Consider the following 22763-nt stretch of genomic DNA (forward strand, 5'->3'; position numbering starts at 1 on the left):
TCTTTTGCAATGAATTAGTTTTAATCTTAAAGATAATGCTGATTATTTGTTATGTTTTATATCAAGTAAATAAATCTCCCTCTTCATTAGTGCTCAATTTTGACAGAATGACTTTGGCTATCTCAATTTCTATAATTGATGCTTTGTTGATTTGAGATTTTTGCAACTATGTCTGGGGTTGTTTCTATTTAATTTTTATTAAATGTTTCTTCTTGAGGCTATTAAGATATGGTTCTAATTAATAAGTAATATTAAGAACTGTTGAAGTCATAATGTGTCAAATGTTGGCTAGAATAGTTATAATTTTGTGAAAGCTGCTTTGAAAATAAGTTCGGTGTAGAACTAAAAATAATTTTTTTCATAGGACATAGAAGCTGTGAAAGGCTAGTTTAATAGATAGTGGGAAACAAATACAAATTATCACGATAGAGGAATGGTTAAGGAATGATGGATTGTTGGATTCTTCAATATATAAGTGTCTCCTCCATTAGTGTGCAATTCACTTTTTTTCTTTTAGAAACTTAAGATAGCAATAATAGTGGATTTTGTAGTTATTTTTACCTAGAGGAGGAATACTCATTTCAAATGAGGCACAATAGCTTGGCACTTAAGTGTGTGTGATATTGATTTTTTGTTGTTTCAATCTTTCTCAAACTGATTCTTGGCTCCATTAAAATTTAATATTGAAAACACTTTAATTAAAAATCTGTCAAATGATAGCTAGGGCCTATGGTTACTATTTTGTGAAAGAAACTTTTAAATAGACATTCCCTTCAATTTAGTTCAACCTGACTTTCATAAAATCAAAATCAATTTGGACATACAAGCTTCTCATCTACCATTTCACTAACTAACCAAACTAAAACAAATCTATTTATTGTTATTCTTTTGTGTAAGATTAGGAACTCTTTTTTTAAGGTACATTGATTACAAAACTTGTTCAATGATAGCTAAAAAAGGGGTTCATGAGAGTCTGAAACCTTCTTTTTTAAAAAAAATTAGCAGAGAAGCTTAAACTGTTGAACTTCAACATATCAATATTGAATTATTAGAAATGAATAATTAGTTTAAATATGACACAAATCAGTTCATGACATTCTATGTCCCATCACCAATATTTGTTTGGATTCATAGCCCATATGTCCATTATTTGCCTCAGTTTGTGGGTGCATAAAAGTGGCATCTCCAGTCACATATCTAATCCCTAAACATGTAAAACTAAATTTCATAGATCCAATCTCTAATCTCTAAAATTTTAAAATTTAATAAAATTCATATTCTGACTTGTTTATTATTTGACAGGTTGTTCCTAGAATCATGATTGTAACTTAGTTTTGTCACAATGATCCTTATGAACTTACATGTACATTCACTGACAAGTAAGTCTAGATGAAACTTTAAGTTTATTTATAACATTTCAACATTCTCATCAAAATCTAAACTACATTATCTCATGATTGTTGCAGAGTACCACTGCTCAAATGCGAAATAGGCATCTAGATTACTGAACCCTTCTTAAAATTAGTTTCATTGATTTAATATATGTTAAACTATCACTGGGTGTGTAATTTGAGCATGAGAATAATGTCATATCTGTCTACTTGATTTTCCTAACAAACTTCTGAAATATAATTTCTCTAAGTTTTTAAAATTATAGTAGATGAATTATTCTATAGGAAAAGGTGTTGCATTTAGGAATTTATCGATAGGTTTGGACATGAAAATTTTTTTATTTCTAGTAGATTATAATGATGATAGTATTGGATTTTTTTTTGTTTAATTTTTCTCGTGATTCTTGAACTTTCAGGTTGTTGCTTCACAAGATTGGCCTAAACTTATAAAGGATTCAGGTTTGTTCTATGTATGCTCAAGCACATCGGAAATAATTGACTCAAGAGATAGAAAGATCATGTGAGAGGCACTATATCTAGGGGAATGATGAAGTATGTGTTGTCTTGCTTATCTATCCCTTGAAGGTTTTGACATAGCCTAAACATTTATTCTATATATAAATCGATTATAACATCTCAATATGTAATAACATATAATATAAATATTTCAAAACTTCCAAGGTGTATAAATTGTTAAATTAGTATGAAATAATTGTTTAGAGTAGGTTACTATGTGTTAGTCTTTTGTGTTGTTTAAAATACTTCTATTGTAGGGTAAGTGCACCAAGTTGTGGTACCAAAAGGGGGGTATAAGTGGACACCTTTTTCCTGAAATCAACAATTTCTAGACTTCAACAAGAATTTGAAGATAGTTATGCTCAAAATTTTAAGATATGACAAAAATAAAAGTCATAGTCCTCTGAATCTAGTTTCTAAACTACTAATTTTTTTCAAAACAGTTTAGTTTTAGGTCCTCAAAAAAGGGGGCTACAAAAAGTGGTACTATTTATTCCAGAAAAACATAACATAGTACAAAGTGTGGCCCCCCTAAAATTTTAACTTTTTTTTTGAAAATATTTAATCGCTCCAGTCAAAAGTTACCTAACACTATGTAGTTTATCCCATATTTTTTGGGTAATTTGATAATGTGTATTTTTTTTTAATGAATTGTTTAATTAGACACATCCCAAAAACATGAAAAATCTATATGCTCCCCCTAGAAATGATTGAAAACTAATCTAAAATCAAAACTTCTTTTCTTCAAAGTTTGTAGAATGGAGTCTAGTTTCTTAAAAACTAAGTTGTTGCAAAATTTGATGAACGAGCTAAAATCTACAGCCCAATTAGTACATGTTGGTTTTTGACAAAAAATGGACATACATTCAAAAGAAATTATAGATGAAAGGCTTGGAATAGTTGAAATAAAAAATAAATTATATGATTGTGTAGCTAACACAAAGACCTACAATGTCATGTAACCTAATTTTATCAATGCTCAACCACGAGGAAACTGGAAGGAGAGCACACAAGAAAAATCAATCATTTTTTGTATGTTTGCCGAAAAACATGTCTCGGACCAGTTTATAGACTCCAAAGCTTTGGGTTGGATCCCCAAGGAAAAGCCAAACATTAGGCTTGGTAGAATGTAAAGCTTTAAATAGGTGTGCACCCTATAGTGCATGCGCGCTATAGCATGCACACACTATTTAAAGCCTTTTAAATTTACTTTTAAATAGTACGTATGCGCTTTGTAAATTTTTTTTTTAAAAGTGTGCACGCGCTTTAATGCATACACACTATAGCACGTATGCGCTATGGCTTGGCACACACAAGCCATAGTGCATGCGCACTATAGTGTGTACACACTATAGCACGTTCCCGCTTTGCAAAACTAGAATGAGAAAAAGAGGTGTCATCTTTTTGGCACCACAACTTGGTGCACTTACCCTATATTAAATAAATGATGTGTGGGAGGAAGAGTAGAGGGAAGAAAAATATGAGTCTTTTAACCATATGAATTATGATTATAGAAGACATTATAGTCTCCTTTCTGCTTGAGCATACTAATAAAAAGTAAAACAATGTGTAATATGGGGTGGTTGCTGGGGGATTTTAATTTCCTTCTTGAACCAACCAACCAACAAAAGTTGCTTATAGGAAGGTACAATTATTTAAAGAAAGTTAATACATTTTATTACTTCAAAACTTGTAAATGCTCTAGAGACTTGTTAGATGCACTACATGAAAACAACATAGCCATAGAGTAAGCTTTTCATACCAATTGTATATAGAAGCTATAGAATTTTACAATTTTTATAGTTTAATTTCCCTTTCTAAGTATGATCAAAATATCATTAGTATTCTAATTTAAAACAATCCAAAATAATATAGTTATTTATTTTCACTCCAGGATTTTTTAAGACAACTAATTATTTTATCTAACTGCCTTTTAGCTTCCATAAACAACAACAACATTATTATTTATCATAACTCTTATTCCTTATAATACCATCCTTATCTATTTGGAAACATTGTAGGTAACAATTGCTTCCTTGGCTTCAGTTTTTAATGAATATGCTCTAAAGAGCCAATTTGAGACAAGCATCTACCTTTAGGTGAGTAATTTGGAGTGATCTACTAATATCCTATAGATGATTACTGGTCTAATACAGGTTTGTCACTTGGGCATGCTTAGTAGAAATGAGGATTTTCTATTGCTCATAAAACCTAGTAAGCATATGATAGTATTTTTTATGATATTTATATTGAGTAGAAATTGTGTCCTTACTATTTGTGAAGTGCTAAAGTGTTTTTCAACAAACATGATTGGTTTCACCCTAAAAGCTTTAGTTTCCCCCAATAGGTTGGCTATCTGACACTTGAGGCATTTGTTCAATTCTTGGATGAGTTTCAGGAGGAGAAGCCTGGGGATTCAATCCTGGAAAAAAATGATCATGAGATTGGATGGCTTGAAGTTGGGAAGCCTTTCTATCCAACAATGTTTGATCCTGTACGTCATATTTTTAGTCATGACCAACCACTTAGTTGTCTGGGAAGACCCAGGTATGTAATTGCATTGTATTGGATATGGTTTACATTTTTGTCGAGATTCTATTGCTACAAAAATGTTGTGCAATCTGTAACTTCTAATTGTATGGTGTTTTAACATAATTTTTTTTTAAATTTGATTTAGTTAGATTGAAAAATGTCTACACAGTTACTACTAGAAGCTCTTTCAATTTTCACCTGATGGAATGTAGAAATCTCATGTCTTCAAACGTTTAATAGAATATGTATATGAATTTTTCTCACTTTCTTTTATTACAGGTCAATTATTCAACTAATTTTTTTGGATCGGCATTTGAACTTCCATTTTTAGAGGTTAGAAAGGTAGGCTTAGAAACTCAAGTTATGCTAAACCATGCCTAGACATCAATGTTTGGTTCAAATAATAGTAAATCTACATAGGAATCTCAATCTAAGAGAAGCTCTAAGGTATTCTTTTGGTCAATACATAAGTTTTGTTCTTGGATTGTGTTCATCATCGAGGTTGTACTAAGATTTGAAACAATCTATTGTTTTAAGTTCTTTCTATCAAGCTTTTAAGTTTTCTCTCCAATTCATGCCTTTTTGGATTTTTTTCTCATAGCTAATAATTGAAAATCAATTGGTTACTGTTGCATGACTGGCTTCTACCTCTCAGTTATGACTTATTGTCATGTAGTACATGCTTCTATGATAAAATGGTACAAGTGAATTCATCTTTTCCATGGTGTTATATATACCATTTTCCAAGTTATTTTTGTTTGAGAAGTATCAAAATGAAATAGATTAGTTTCATAGATATGCTCTTTGATATTTGGTTATTGCTCATTATGACTATATATTGGATTAGTGTTTCAACACTTGAGTGATCAGATATGGTTTCTACACCAGTGTTCCAAGTGTGCACTATCAAACTACATTGCCTATTGAATTTCTTTATTATTATTTTTCTTGTACAATAACTTGTCTATTGTTGTTGCATATTACAACCAGGCAATCTGTACATCTAGTGTCGTTGTCTATACAAACTACAAACAATGGATGTGGATGGTGACATTGAAGAAAATCTATTTGATAGAGAATTGAATGATGACCAAGGAATTATATGTGCAGAGAATTTGACCCGATAGACTCCAAACACAAATGTGAAAATAGTTGTTGCAGTACTTATCCTTCTTGTGTGCCACTATCATGTAAGGGTTCATTAAGAAAGAAAGGGATAATCTAAAAATAACACCATATCAAGCTGAAAATAGTTTGACAGTTGACTTCAACCAAACACCAAACCTACTGATAACACACTTGCTCAGATTAGTTGCTGATGACTGGTTGATCCTAGAAGTCAAGAGAAAAGCCAAGAAAAAATTTTCTATAGATACTAGAATAGAATTCAAATACAAAAAGCCAAAAAAGAAATGTCATGAATGAAGGGAAGATGTGTCAGTCAATGCCCAAAGCTCTCAAAAAAGAAGGTGATGATGGGATTTCCATTTTGTATGATTTATAGTAAGAGAAGCTGCATTTCTAAGGAAAAGGAGTATAACCAATGTGATGCACCTGGAGGTAGACATGAAACTTTTAGCTTGAGAATTTATTTCCTTAGAGAACTGACATATCTCTTGACCTGGCTTCATGTATAGAGTTGTTTCTTAAGATGATCCCATGCTCTTGGGAGGTTTGTGCACCATTGCCTCTTAGGATCAATGACGGTCGAATTAGTTTGAGTCACCCCTCACATTACTACAACAATATATGCCCTCCCCCAACATCATTCATCTCTGCTCTTAATTGGTGGTGTTGAACGCCTCTTTTGAAAGGCCTTGATGGAGTACCCTCATCTTGGTTATGTTTTTTTTTCCTACAGGTCAAGTGCCTAGAGGTCCTTGTTCTCATCTATTAATGTAGTCCATTGCTCTCCTTTTTCTAGAGAGAGTAAATGTTTTTAAATGATCTTAACTTCCTTAAAGATTTTTAGGGGGCTAGAGGAATGTCTGGGTTTTAGTTTCAATGATTTTTCTATAAGATGTCTCAAATATGGATAGGGTTGTTGCCACTCAAGAATTAGGGATGGTGCACACAATTGAATTGGAAGGCTGCATTGAAAGATAAATTAATTTTAAAGATATGGTCAAAATAGTGAGTAGATGTCATACAAGAAACTCAGGGCGAGAGTGGTGATAGAGCTAGGACAATCAATTTTTGAATGATCAAATTGTTGAATCTTTAAAATCTGGTTCCAAGGTATATTCTCCCATAAATCTAGTTTATAAAACAATTTGAATCACTCAATTTTTATATCATATGACAAAGTTGTGCCAACAATACCGACTGTCTATCCTAAATCTGCACTAGTAAAATTCACATTTCCTAATAGTTCATTGCCACATTTTTTCAACCAATTATTATTTTCTTCGAAACCCAATTGTAGTGGAAATTAAACATTGGATCTACTATGCCCAATTTGAATCACCCCAATCCATGATTAAATGAGAAATTGGTACTCCATTTTGTGATTGTTAGTCTAGGTAGGAATTTGAAAACAACAGTGGCACAAAAAATTGTTCCTTAGCATCTTTGAAATAAATTTTTAATATATTTTCAAAACCTATTTCTAGAAGAGATAGATATCTAGATGTGCTTTTTTATGGAATTTCAATCTGTAAAAGAAGGATTAAAATGAATATTTTTCTACAAAGCATTGTGAAATAGTCAAAGGCAACTGTCACTCATCAACATCTTTGAATAATTATGAAAGTTGTGTTTTTGATGAGATTTTTTAAAGTAGCATTAGCAATGTCCAAAATTCATTAATTTCAATATATGTTGCCCAACTGACTTTGCTTATGGTAGTTTTTATAACCTTGTGAGTAAAGGAAAAAATAATTGGTTCTAGTTTTCAGGTCTACATTCCTCATTAATAGACTAATAGTTTATGTTAAATCTATTTATGCTAAAAACAAAAGGCTTCTAGGCACATCAATGTTACCTACACTACATAGTATACTGATTGTTCCTACTTCAAAATATTTTATTATGATCTTTGAAGAAATTTAACAAGCTTAGATTATTTTTGTTAGTGAAGAAACACAACACACTAAAATTATTTCCACCAAAGCTTAAGAGATTATAATTTCTTCAAGAATATCCACTAAAAAAAAATTCATTTTCCACAAGCCCAACTTAGCTATTTTTATTCTTCAGTTGTACTAATTTTTTAATCCCAAGTTCTTCAAACTCCAATGCAATTCTTTTAGGCCCATATCCACTAAATAAAAATTTCATTTTCCACAAGCTGAACTTATGCTATTTTTATTCTTCAGTTGTCGAGTACATGAAAGGATACTCGATTTAAAGATTGCCACTCCACAAATTATTAGCTGATAGGCAATCTAGGTGATCCTCCATCAAAAATTATGTTGTTTAGATCAAAAAAAAAAAGTGGTGGTTCAATTGTCTCATCCAAGTAAAAATCCATTTTTTGCAATGAACAAAATATAATTTCTAATGCAGCAAAATGTGTGATACAGAGTTAGTGGGGAAAGTGTAAATGTGGGTACCAGTAGCTTCTGTGGCCGCCTGCTCTAGTTTGGCTTGGTTGGAAATTCATGAGGTATTTTATTTAGCAATATTGTGCTCTATTCCTAAGCTCCCAACATGGTGCAACAAAAAAAAAAAACTAAGGTAGGATGTTGAATCTAGCAAGTAAGTGGTTTTTATTCACACGGAGATTGTATCAACTGCACGATCACTATTACCTCTGAGAACAATACAAGCCCATCTCTATAACTATGTTTGCGATTAATCAATGAACAAAGGATTTCCTATCCCTTCTTTACTCATATGTGCATATTTCCCAATAGAGGATAAATGAAACCTCACTGTAGGTGCACGTGCTCTCTAGGTGCACATGCTTACATTTTCTATGTGGCTCACCCAAGGGATTGAAGCTATTTCTACTTTCCTTTTCTTTTTGTTATTGGGATATGTCTATTGGTGTCCTAAGTTAACAAATCATACATGAATGAGAGAGTGACTTCTAGCCAAATTTCTTCCTCCTTATTTTTGTAATATAATTGTCTTGGTGCATACTATTTTTCTCATTTGTAGGCTGATTGAGTGGAAAGCTAGGTTTCACATATAAGAAGCAACAATTGAATTGATAGCTTGATCCATTTTATCTTTATGAGGTGATAAAAGCCTTGTTACAAGAGGCCCAGACTAAAGGAATTAGGTGACGATCATCTTAAGTAGGAGATAATCCGAATTAATTGGGTGGTAAATGACTTGAATATTGGAGTTCTCTATCCCCATCGACTTCTCTTTTTTCACTACATATCAGCCTATGTGTGGAATTTATTTATTGTAGGTTATTATGGTGAATTGAATGTAACTAAAATTAGATAAATAGTTATGTTTTATGGCATTAAATTCAATTAGATGAGATAGTTTTAAGGTTGTGAGATGATTGGATTTCAGATATCTTTAGGCTTTAAGTCCATTCTGGCATAAGGAAATGACAGATTGATAAGCCCCTAGTACTAGACTGTGTGCTAGATGGATCACATTTAAACCTTTCTAGCTATTGAGGAGGCTCGACACTATACTACAAAAGTCTACTATTATTTCGTATACTTTCGCAAGGCCTTTGACTCAAAGCCTTAGGGGGCTCTCTTTTAGAGACTTAGAGACATTGGTACTCCAGATATACTAGTGATAGTGATCATGAGACTGTATGAGACAATGTTCGGTAGATTTAGGACTTTGGAGGGATTTTTAGATCTGATTCACAACAACATCAAGGTGAAGTAGGACTCCTCTCTCTCCCCTATGTTATTGGGCATCTATATTGATGAGCTTGAGGTCTCCCTCCATGAGGCTTCACTCCCCAAGGATGGCTTCTACTTGCATTGGGTTCTAATCTCCATTCTCCTATTTGTAGATGATGTGGTCCTTCTGGCCTCTTCTTGGGAGGGGCCCCAAAGGCTTATTGATGAACTGGCCTCATTTTGTGACCAATGCTAGTTGGTGGTGAACCTGAGCAAGACTTAGCTTATGATCTTTATTTTTTTGAAGACCTTGCATCTTCACTTCAACTTCTTGGGTCAACAAATTCAGATTGACTCCTCATACACTTACCTCGAGTCAATTTCTCCTCGTACGAATAACTCCACTTTTTTTCTTATGTTATAATCTTGCATCCAACTCTTCTTGTAATGTGTTTTTAGTGCCTTCTTTCTCAATTCCATCTAGCCTAGCAATCCTTGCCTATATGGAAAAATAACTATATTAACAACTGATTGACAGGGGTGGTCAGTATGGGTTGGTATTGACAACTAAATATAACAGAGGAATTTTATATTTTTTCTTTGTATTCATCACAATTTCGACATACACCAGTAGAATTGCGACGATGATTATCATCACAGCTACTACAACCCCATCGCAATTTCCTACGTGACCATCATAATTGTGACGTCACCTGTAAGGATTACGACGGGGTTGTTGTAGCTATGACGGCAACTACCATCATAATTCTACTAGTGTACGTTGCAATTGTGATGAATGCCACAAGAATTTTGACGGTGTTGATGTCAGAATAAAGTGGTCAACTATTGTCACAATTTTTGGTGTTTACGTTGCAATTGCAACATCAGACACCAGAATTGTGATAGCATTGATATCACAATAAAGTGGTTGCATAGCAATGGATTTACGTCATAATTGTGATGGTCTATCATAGACGTCATAATTTGTGACTAAAAAATAATGACATCTATTACTGTCACAGTGGCAACACATTTCTATCGTAATTGTGATACATAGCTATCGCAAATCGATGCCAAATGTATTAGTGTAGGGTCTCCAACAGGGCTTCATGATCAACATTAGCAATAGTAAAAAGTTCTTTTAATTTTGGTCTTCCTTGATGCTTCAACAACTTTACATTTTTTGCCATAATAAGATGCGAATATATGAGAATTATTTTGTGCTTCTGATAGTCTTCGAATATAGAAATTATGTTCCTTCTAAGCATGTATGTCTGCAGTCATGTTCCAGCGACAACCATTGCACTAGTAGGATATGTGAATCCATCATCATCTGTGATTAGTTGTGCAAGTTTTTGTTTACCTCTTACACAATGTGCTAACCAATAATCATATTTCTCATCATTCCCCTATGGTGCAACCAATGCAAAGACATGTCTTGGTTGACGTAGATCTGATAGATGGTTATGCTCAAGTGAACTTTTCATGTCATTATTTTTTATAAAGGGTACAATAGACAATGGAGTAAGATAATGTGGGGCCCATGTGTTGACTTGCTCACTTGACTCATAGTGATCCCAATCACACTAAAAAAGCTAGGACAAAATCAAGCTAGCTATCGTGTCTAAATGGTCCATGTACTAGAATTAGAGCTCTAGAATGAATGCATTTTTTATGAGTATCTCACTATAGCACAATCTACTCTATCATCTATAGACCCTTCCTCAACCAGCCAAAAGAACCTATGTACCATTGAATCAAGAAGCCCCTACTATAATAATGCTAAACTACACCAATCAAAAATGCTACAAGTATCAAGAAGCTGTACTGCTGAAATATTTAGTTGGTCCTTAACTAGAGCTCTCTTCACACATGCTCTACTCCATCATGTTCCCCTTTTTAATGACTGGACTCAAAAAAGCTCCAAATATGAGACACCCCTCTCTCTATGTGCATCCTACATAACCAATACAACATGCAAGCATTCTTGAATTGACCAGTACAGTTATCTGACCAAATGATATGTCTATCCATAGCAATTGCATGCTCATCTAAGAAATTAAAATAATTCTTGAAACAATGTTGCACAAACTCATAGAGTGAGATCTATCATCACTCATATCAAAATGACACACTCTAATAATCTTCCAATTATCTTCTGCACTATCAGCGACATGTCTATATGTTATGTGAATGAAAATAGTAATCTGAATGGAGTTGTAATATTGAGATTGTGTCTCATTTTGAGGTAGCAATGTGTAGTTCTCAACAAAATACACAACTCATATAATAGTGCCAGGAAAAGTCTCCTTACACATTCTAAATTGTTGATCTAACCACTGAGACCTATGACTATGTCTTGCATACTTGTAAAAAAGATATGCCTTGAAATCTAAAATGAAACTAGCCAGACTAATTTCTTTTCCAACCAATTTACATCTAGAACTCTCACTCCCACTCTTCAATGTGTATTTCACCGTTTCATATAAATTTTTTTTTCACTATTATCTTTTGAAGATCTTGTTCGCATGCCTCATGAAAACATGTGTCAAACTTGGATAAACCACCACATTCTAAATACTTCTCATTTAAGCAAGCATTTCTATAAAAGAAACAACCATCAAATCTATGACATAAAAGTTGATCTAGCAAGTCTCTTGATGATTTTGGAAGCCCACTAGAACCACAATCCTCCACCATTTCTTTACTATGCAAAGTAGAATAGATGGAGCATAATAGTTCATGGTGCATAGAAAACTCAACATGATATTTACAACAACATGTATTTCAAATTTTTGAGTGGCACACAATAAAATGGCTTCAAAGATTCAAAAGCCCTTTGTGATATATGAAGACTTGGATGACTTTGTCTAAATTGCTTGAACAACATATTTTGGGTTACCTCCAAATAGTGTTTAGGATGTGGCATGTCATCTCTAATGCCAATTCTCAACTTTAACACACATTTAGTATTGGGTGATACTTGTGAGCTAGAGTGCCAAAATTATGTAATTTCTTCCTTCAAATCATTGGATAGCTTCTTATCAAAACATGGAAGTCTCCCACCAAATGTCCCTATTTCATTTTGAAAAGGATCATCAATTTTCTCTCATCGACTAAGTGCTCTTCTCAAAGTAGTATGATTTAGATTCAAATCAATACAAGTTTGTCTCATATATCTACCCTTTCTCAAATGATGACTTACCAAAGAGGTTGTAATAACCCTTCGAGTAGCTTTGTTATCCTTCTCTCTGCTATTTTTCCCAATGGTATTGAGAGCACTAAAAGGATTCTTCACAATAATGGCATTTCTTTCAAAAAAATTATTGACATGAATCTTCAATTTGGAAAGCATAGGTCTCATCTTTTGCAACTTTAATAAGTGCATGAAAAGCTAAGATTTCTCTATCACTGTCTTGTTGCCGAAAAACATCTTATATAGTCTTGAAGCCCATAACCAAATGGTTTTTTCTGATTTTTCCCCTTCCAAACTGGTAACAATTATTTCAACAATTTCAATTATTCATTTTGGTGTTTTAGAACCTTCATGTCAATTATAATTAGGAGGTATGTAAGGTTCTTGTGTATTAGGTTCCTGTGCACTTTTATGTTCGACATAGTCAATTACGTAATTTGCATTATGACCTGGTAGAATTTTATCCTCAAAATTTTCATTCTTTAAATCTTCAATTCTGGCATTATCCTTTTCAATAGGTACATTTCCATTCCACAACTGTACATATTCATTATCTAACTCTATGATTTCACCTTTGACTATTTCATCATCAACTTGATAGATATTTAACATACCTTGTCTTTTTCTTCGGTGTTCCATTTTGTACCTTTCCCTATATGCTACAATGTCTTCATTGGATACCTTCTTTTTGTGTTTATCCTTTTGACGATTGCTTCTCCCCATTTAGATGACAATATCAGACACCTAGGGTTATATTTTAAAACTTTTTTCGATTGTTTAGGCCCCAAAATATGACTTTTTGTAAAACTCATGAAAAAAAACATCAAAAAGTGATGTTGTCAGGTCTGCAAGGATAGGCAATATGTTGGAAAATGATGCCAATAATATCGAATATCTAATTCTAAATCGGATATCTGATATGCTCAAAAAATAGTTTGGAGGCCAACCAGAATATGTGAGTTATAGTTTGTGACTTTTCAATTGTTTGAGTTATATTACTATGTAAAGATATATTCTTATATTATACATATATAAAATAATGTAACATGAAGATATAACATATAATCTATTAATATATAATAATATATTATGTTATTCTTATTATAATCAATAAATATAAAATATATTATTATTATTATTATTATTATCTATAAAATATTATTATTATAATGACCTATTTTATTAATATACCATAATATATTATGTTATTAGTATTAAAATCTATAAATATAATATATATTTCGAAGGGGGTAATACAGTGACCTATGACCCCCTTCAACCAATTACATGACAGCATATGTGTCCTAGGACCCATAGGGAAATATTAGAATGCTTCGTATGGGTTGAAGGGGGTCATAGGTCATAGGGTGACCTATGACCCCTTTCAACCAATTACATGATGACATATGTTGCTAGGGGTCCTAGGACCCCTAGTGACATATTAGAATGCTTCTTATGGGTCAAAGGGCCCTATGACCCCCTTTGACACATTAGATGACAGCATATGTCCCTAGGAGTCCTACAACCCCTAGGGACATATTAGAATGCTTCGTATGGGTCGAGACCCATTACATGATTACATATGTCCCTAGGGGTCCTAAGACTCGTAGGAACATATTATACTACTTCATATGGGTCAAAGGGGGTCATAGAGTGATGAATGACCTCCTTCAACCCATTACATGATGACATATGTCCCTAGGGCTCCTAGAACCCCTAGGGACATATTAGAATTCTTCATATGGGTGAAACATATGACCCCCTTTGACCCATTACATTATGACATATGTCCTTGAGGGTCGTAGGACCACTATGGACATATTAAAATTCTTCATGTGGGTCGAAATGGGTCATAGGTCAACTAAATACATCATGACATATGTATTAGAATGCTTCTAAATGGTTGAAGGAGGCCATAGGGTGACCTACGAACCCATTCAACCCATTACATGATAGCATATGTTCCTAGGGCTCCTAGGACCCCTAGGGACATATTAGAATGCTTCGTATGTGTTGAAGGGGGTAATAGGTTGACCTATGACCCACTTCTACCCATTACATGATGACATATGTTCCTACGGGTCCTAGGAGCCCTAGGGACATATTAGAATCCTTCGTATGCATTGAAGGGGGTCATAGGTTAACATATCACATCTTTCGACCCATTACATGATGACATTTGTCCCTAGTGCTCCTAGGACCCCTACAAACATATTAGAATGCTTCTTATGGGTCGAGTGGGGTCATAGGTCACCTTATGACCCATTTTGACCCATTACATGAGGAGATATGTCCCTAGGGGTTCTAGGACCCCTAGAGACATATTATAATCCTTCTTATGGGTCGAAGGGGGTCATAGGTTGAACTATGACTGCCTTTGACCCATTACATGATGACATATGTCCCTAAGCATCCTAAGAATTCCAAGGACATATTAAAATCCTTCCTATGGGTTGAAGAGGTTCATAGGTTGACCTATGACCTACTTCAACCTATTAAATGATGATATATGTCCCTTGGGATCCTAAGAGGACTAGGGACATATTATAATTCTTCTTATCAATCAGAGGGGGTCATAGGTAACCCATTCGACGCATTAAATGATGACATATTTCCTCAGGGGTCCTAGGACCCTTAAGGACATATTAGAATACTTCCTATGTGTCAAAGACGGTCATGGCTTGACCTATGACCCCATTCGACCTATTACATGATGACATATGTCCCTTGGGATCCTAGGGGACATATTAGAATGCTTCTTATGGATTGAAGGGGATCATAATTTGACCTATGACACACTTCAACCCATTACATGATGACATATGTCCCTAGGGGTTCTAGTATCCATAGAGACATATTAGAATCCTTCGTATTTGTCGATGGGGGTGATAGGTTGACCTATGACCCACTTCAGCCCATTAAATGATGATGTACATCCCTAGGGGTCTTAGGACCCCTCGGGACATGTTAGAATTCTTCATATGGATTGAAGGGGGTCAAAGGGTGACCTATGATCCCCTTTGACCCATTACATAATGACATTTGTCCCTAAGGGTCCTAGGATCGCTAGGGACATATTAGAATCATTCTTATGGGTCAAAGGGGGTCATAGGTTGACCTATGACCCCATTCAACCCATTACATGATGACATATGTCCCTAGGGGTCCTAAGACCCTTAGGGACATTTTAAATCCTTCCTATAGGTTGAAGGGGGTCCTAGATTAACCTATGACTCAGCTCAACTCATTAAATGATGACACATGTCCCTAGGGTTCCTAGGACCTATGGGTTGAAGGGTGTCATAGGGTGACCTATGATCCCCTCCAATCGATTAAATGATGACATATTTCTATAAAGGGTCCTAAGACCCCTAAGGACATATTAGAATGCTTCTTATGGGTCAAAGGTGGACATAGGTTGACCTATAACACACTTCGACCCATTATGTGAATACATATGTCCCTAGGGGTCCTATGACCCCAAGGGACATATTAGAATGCTTCTTATTGGTTAAGGGGGTCATACGTTGACCTACGACCCATATTAACTCATTAAATTATGGCATATGTCCCTAGGGGTCCTAAGACACATAGGGACGTGTTTGAATCCTTCATATGGGTTGAAGGGGTTCATCAGTCATGTGGTGAACGATGACCCCCTTTGACTCATTACATGATGACATTTGTCCCTAAGGGTCCTAGGACTCTTAGGGACATATGCCAATCCTTCTAATGGGTCAAAGGAAGTCATAGGCTGACCCATGACCACCTTCAACCCATTACATGATGACATATGTTCGTAGTGGTCCTAGGACCCCTAGGGAGATATTAGAATGCTTCCTATGGGTCGAAGGGCTTCATAGGTTGACCTATTACACCCTTCGACCCATTGCATGATGACATATGTTGATAAGGGTCCTAGGACCCCTAAGGACATATTTGAATGCTCTAATGGGTCAAAAAGGGTCATAGTTCACCCTATGACCCCCTTCGACCCATTACAAGATGACATATGTCCCTAAGGGTCCTAGGATTCCTATGGACATTTTAGAATGCTTCTTATGGGTCGAAGGGGGTCATATGGTGACCTATAACACTTTTCAACCCATTACATGATGACATATGTCCCCTAGGGTCCTAGGAACCCTCGGAACATATTAGAATGCTTCGTATGGGTTGAAGGGGATCAAATCTTGACGTATGACCCACTTTGACCAATTACACGATGACATATGTTCCTAGAGGTCCTAGGACCCATAGGGAAATACTAGAATCTTTTGTATGAGTCGAAAGGGGTCATAGTTTGGTCTATGACTCCTTTGGACTCATTACATGATGACATATATCCCTAGGGGTCCTAATACCCCTTGGGACATATTAGAATGCTTCTTATGGGTCAAAGGGGGTCATAGTGTGACCTATGATCCCTTTCGACTCATTACATGAGGACATATGTCCCTACTAGTCCTATGACCCCTAGGGAGATATTAGAATCCTTCTTATGGGTCAATGGGGGTCATAGGTTGACCTATGACCCCATTTGACCCATTACATGATGACATATGTCCCTAGGGACATATTAGAATCCTTTCTATGGGTTGAAGGGGGTCGTAGGTTGACCTGTGACCCACTTTGACCCATTAAATGAGGACATATGTCCCTAAGGGTCCTAGGACCTCTCGGACCCCTAGGGACATATAAGAATGCTTCCTATGGGTCAAAGGGTATCATAGGGTGACCTATGACCCCATTCAACCCATTAAATGATGACATATTTTTTTGGGGTCTACGGACATATTAGATTACTTGCTATGGGTCAAAGGGGGTCATAGGTTGACCTATGACTGCCTTCAACCCATTACATGATGATATATGTCCCTAGGTGTCATAAGACCCCTAGGGACTTATTATAATGCTTCATATTGGTCAAAGGGCATCCTAGGTTGACCTATGAACCACTTTGACCCATTACATGATGACATATGACCCATGGGGCATACTAGAATCCTTCATATGCGTTGAAGTAGGTCATAGATTGACCTATGACCCACTTCAACTCATTAAATGATGACATATGGCCCTATGGGTCCTAGGACCCCTAGGGACATGTTAGAATCTTTCATATGGGTCGAAGGGGGTTCATGGGGTGACGTATGACCCCCTTTGACCCATTACATGACAGCATTTGTCTCTAAGGGTCCTAGGACCCATAGGGACATATTAGAATCCTTCCTATGGGTTGAAGGGGTACATAGGTTGACCTATGACCCCCTTCAACCTATTACATGATGACATATGTCCCTAGTGGTCCTAGGAACCCCAAGGACATATTAGAATCTTTCTATGGGTCGAAGGGGGTCATAAGTTGACCTATTACCCCCTTCGACCCATTACATGATGACATATGTCCCTAGGGGTCCTCGAAACCTTGGTGACATATTAGAGTTCTTCGTATTGGTCGAAGGGGGTCATAGGGTGTCCTATGACCTCCTTCGACCCATTACATGACAAATGTCCCTAGTGGCCTTTTGGAATGCTTCATATGGGACTCCCTTTGATGCATTATATGATAACCTATGTCCCTAGGGTTTTGAGGATTCCTAGGGACATAATAGAATCATTTTTATGGGTCAAAGGGTGTGATAGGTTGATATATGACCCAATTTGACCCATTACATGATGACATATGTTAGAATCCTTCGTATGTGTCAAAGGGTGTCATAGGTTGACCTACAACCCACTTTGACCTCTTAAATGATGACATATGTCCATAGTGGTCCTAGGACCTCTAGAGACATGTTAGAATCCTTCATATAGGTCAAAGGGGGTCATGGGGTGACCTATGACCCCCTTTGACCCATTACATGATGACATATGTCCCTAAGGGTCCTAGGACTCTTAAGGACATGATAGAATCATTCATATGGGTTGAAGGGAGTAATTGGGTGACCTATGACCCTCTTCGACCCATTACATGATAGCATATGTCCCTAAGGGTCCTAGGACCCCTAGGGACATATTAGAATCCTTCGTATGGGTGAAAAGGAATCATAGCTTGACTATGACCCACTTCAACCTATTAAATGATGAAATATGTCCCTAGGGGTCTTAGGACCCCTAGGGACGTGTTAGAATCTTTCATATGGGTTGAAGGGGGTCATTGGGTGACCTATGATCCCCTTCGACCCATTATATGATGACATAGTTCCCTAGGGGTCCTAGGACCCCTATGGACATATTAGAGTGCTTCGTATGGGTTGAAGGTGGTCATGGGGTGTCCTATAAGCCCCTTCGACCCATTACATAACGACATATATTAGAATCCTTTCTAAGGGTCAAAGGGACAATATTATATTTAATAATTATATTATATTGTATATTTTATTATAATAATAATATATTATTAGATTATATAACAATAATAATCATATATATTACTAGATTATAGATTTAGTAATAATAATAACAATATATATTATTATATAGAATAATTTTGTCATATAATACAACTATATATATTTAATAGTAATAATATATATCATAAATATCACTATATTATATTAAATAATAATAGTCATATATATTACTATAATGTAATAATAATTGTAATATTAATGTTCACACATTCACGAAATATATTTTCTTCTAAAATATTCTAAAGTTATTCTCTCCGAATTTAAAATTTGAATAAACTTCCCTTCAAAAATGGGTGGGAACTTACTGATCCATATCGGATATCCAATTTGAAATTGGATATCTGATTAGGCCTGGTATTTACCAAGCCTACCCGATCAACCCAAAAAATGTGTTTGAGGAGGGTTTCAGTGACACTCGGACTTCGAGTAGCCATCTGACAATGTTATTTTGATCGAAATTGAATGAAACTAAAAGTGTTTTTTAATATCACTCTTGAGATTTCATTAATATAATTGCTATCAAATTTTGAGTTTGATAAGTATTTATTAGTTAATTTTCAATGAAGTTATTGCAAAGTTCTTATTGACATACTGAAAGAAAAATAACTATAACATTTAGATGGTATAACATTTTTAAATCTAAAAGTTGTGTCACATTCTATGCTTCACCTAGTATATGAAAAATAAAATAAAAATAAAATTTTCTATTAGTTAAGGTGGTTAGACATTGGAGTTTTTTTTCCAAAAAAGTTTTCTTAGAAAATTCATATTTAATTATTTATTTGGAATAAAAATACCAAAAAAAATGTGTCACATCCAAGCATGAGTCTAATTTTTATATCTATAATTATATTTAAAAAAATATTATCATTTGGTTTTGATTAAGGTTGTCAATGTACACTTACTTTTAATTTTTGCCCTAAAATTTTTGTAGTACTACATTAAAATCCAAACTTTTGACCAATCAATTATTTTTTTGTCATGATAAGGCCTAGTAGTTTAGAAACTTCATTCAATTTCCTACAGATTATTTTCTTACAAATTTTTGGTATAAAGTCCATAACCACTCTAAAATTATGTGTGAAGTTGACATAACCCTAATTTGTTGATTTTTCACTGCCACTTAAGGCCATAGTTTGGTACACCATGATCGTGCACATACCCAAAAAGGAATGTTGATTCTGATTAAAATGCAAAAGAACATGATAAAATTAATATTGGAACCGAAGAAGATCCTAGATGAATTTCTATTGGTAAGACCTATTTTGAGAGGGAGAAAGATAGGTTGACTAAGCTTCTTAAAGAATTTTGGAAATGCAGATTTCGTCCATCATATACCTTTGAAACTAGAGGCAACCACTTTCAAGAAAAAGCTCAAAAATTATAATCCTAAAGTATTTGAACCCATTTTGAGATAAGTGGAGAAAATGTTAAAGGCTCACATAATATAACCAATTCATCATTCAACATGGATAGCAAACATTGTCCCCATGAGAAAGAAAAATGGTGAAATGAGGATTTGCGTGGACTTCAATAATCTAAACCAAGCAAGCCTTAACAACAACTATGCACTTCCCACTATGGATCATATTTTGAAAACAGTTGCTGGATTCAAGGTCATGTCAATGCTAGATGGCTATTTGGGATAAAACCAAATCAGTGTTACGCTAGAATATCAACACAAAATAGACTTCATTACTCCATGGGGCACCTTTTCTTATAACTGGATGCCATTCAATTTGATTAATGTAGGAGCAACCTTTCAAAGAGAAATGAATTCATCCTTTAAGGATTTGAGGGAGAGGATAATCGTGATATATCTTGATGATTTGACTATTTACTCTAAGAGAATAAAACACCATTTAAGGGATTTAGAAAAGGTGCTTGATAGGTCTAGGCAACATTGTATATCTCTAAATCCTAAAACATCTATATTCTTTGTGGAAGAAGGCAAACTACTTGGACATATTGTCTCAAGGGATGGCATAAAGATTGATCCAAAAAGAGTATAGGCAATACAGAAATTGGCTTTACCCACCAACAAGAGCAATTTGAAATCCTTTGGTCAAATCAACTTTTTAAGAAGTTTTGTTCCTAAATTCTCCAAAAAGGTGAGACATATTTTAGATATGATGAGTGAGAAACATCCCTTTAGATGGAAAGAAGAAGGTAAAACAGCTTTTGAAGACATTAAAATAGCTATTTCAAATGCTTATATGCTAGTGAGCCTAAATTTTGGAAAAGATTTCATCATTTACTACTGTGCTTCAAAGCATTCCTTATTTAGCATTTTGACTCAAAAGGATGACAAAGATAATGAAGCCCCAATTGCCTTCATGAGCATCCCACTAAAAAAGCAAGAGTTGAACTATACTCAAATAGAGAAACATGCATTTGCTATGGTGAAAGCATTGAAGCAAGTCAAGTATTACATTTTACACTCTCATTCAATTGTATACGCGCCAGAAAAAATAATTAAAAGTATATTAACTCGGTAAGAACTTTGGATGAATAAAATATTTGTATGGGTGACTAAATTTTAGGAATATGACTTAACCATTAGGCCTACTTCCCTGGTGAGAAAGTGTGGTTTATGAAAATTGATAGCTAAGAGCAAAGATTCATTTTTGATGATGCTAGAAAAATGCCTACTATTTTATTGGTCATCCTTATAGACCCTTGGTTCTCCAATATCGCATATCTTCTGACATATGGTGAATGTCCCTTGAATATGAGTTACAAAGAAAGGAAAAATCTTAGATTGAAGGCTACTAAGTATGTGATTTCAAATAGTGTTCTATATAAAAGGGGAATTGATAGAACCCTTTTAAGGTGTGTATATGTAGAACAACAAGAAAATTTGTATAAGGCATATCATTCAGATGTCTGTGGAGGACATTTCTCATCTATAGTAACTACTTTCAAAATTCTCAGGAACTGCTTCTACTAGCCTGGTATGTTTAAGAACACTTATAAATTTGTTAAGAATTGTGAGAAATGTCCTTAAATCCTCCATCAAGTGCTTGGCATATACATACATACATACATACATACATACATACATACATACATACATACATACATACATACATATATATATATATATATATATATATATATATATATAAACAGCTATTGATTATTTCACCAAATGGGTGGAGGCTATTCTAACTAAAAAGCCAACTCCTAGGTAGTATGTGATTTCTTGATGGAACATATTTTTGTTAGAATTGAGGTTCCTCAACAGATAGTTTTAGACAATGCAACCTACTTTTCATCTGAAGATATCTCCCTTTTTTGCTATAAACATGGCATATCACTAGTCCATTCTTTAGACTATTTCCCACAAGGGAATGGATAGGTAGAGTCTAGAAATAAAAACTTGATAGCTATAACCAAAATACTAGTGTCTGATTATCCCTAAGACTAGCATAAGAAGATTTATGAATCATTATGGGTTGACCGGATCATCCCAAAAAGATCTATTGGTATGGCTCTATTTGAATTGGTGTATGGAATTAGAGCTCAAGTATCACTGCCCCTAGAGCTATCTGCTACTAAACTACAATTTTTTGTTGAGGATAAGTTCTTTAAGGATTCATTGGAGAAAATAATAATGTACCTACATAAGCTGGAAGAGGAAAGGAATAAGCTAGTTGATCACATCATTAAGCATTAGATGAGGGTAAAGTAGATCTTTGATAGAAATGCTAGACCACATGGTTTCCTCAAAAATGATAAAGTGCTTCTCTGGGATAAAAGGAGAGAACCAAAGAGTGCACATGGAAAATTTAAATCTCTCTAGAATGGTACATTAATTAGTTCAAAAGTTTTTGGCCATTACTTATAATAGGTAGGACTTGAAGTTAATCAAGTTTTGAGTTTTGACATCCCCTGTCATGGACATAGCCTTTTGTTTTGTTTTCTATTTTTCTTTCCTATCATTTTC

The sequence above is a fragment of the Cupressus sempervirens genome, chromosome 9, assembly GCF_028749045.1.
Source record: "Cupressus sempervirens isolate cs-2001-9-10 chromosome 9, ASM2874904v1, whole genome shotgun sequence".
In the NCBI taxonomy this organism is placed as follows: Eukaryota; Viridiplantae; Streptophyta; class Pinopsida; order Cupressales; family Cupressaceae; genus Cupressus; species Cupressus sempervirens.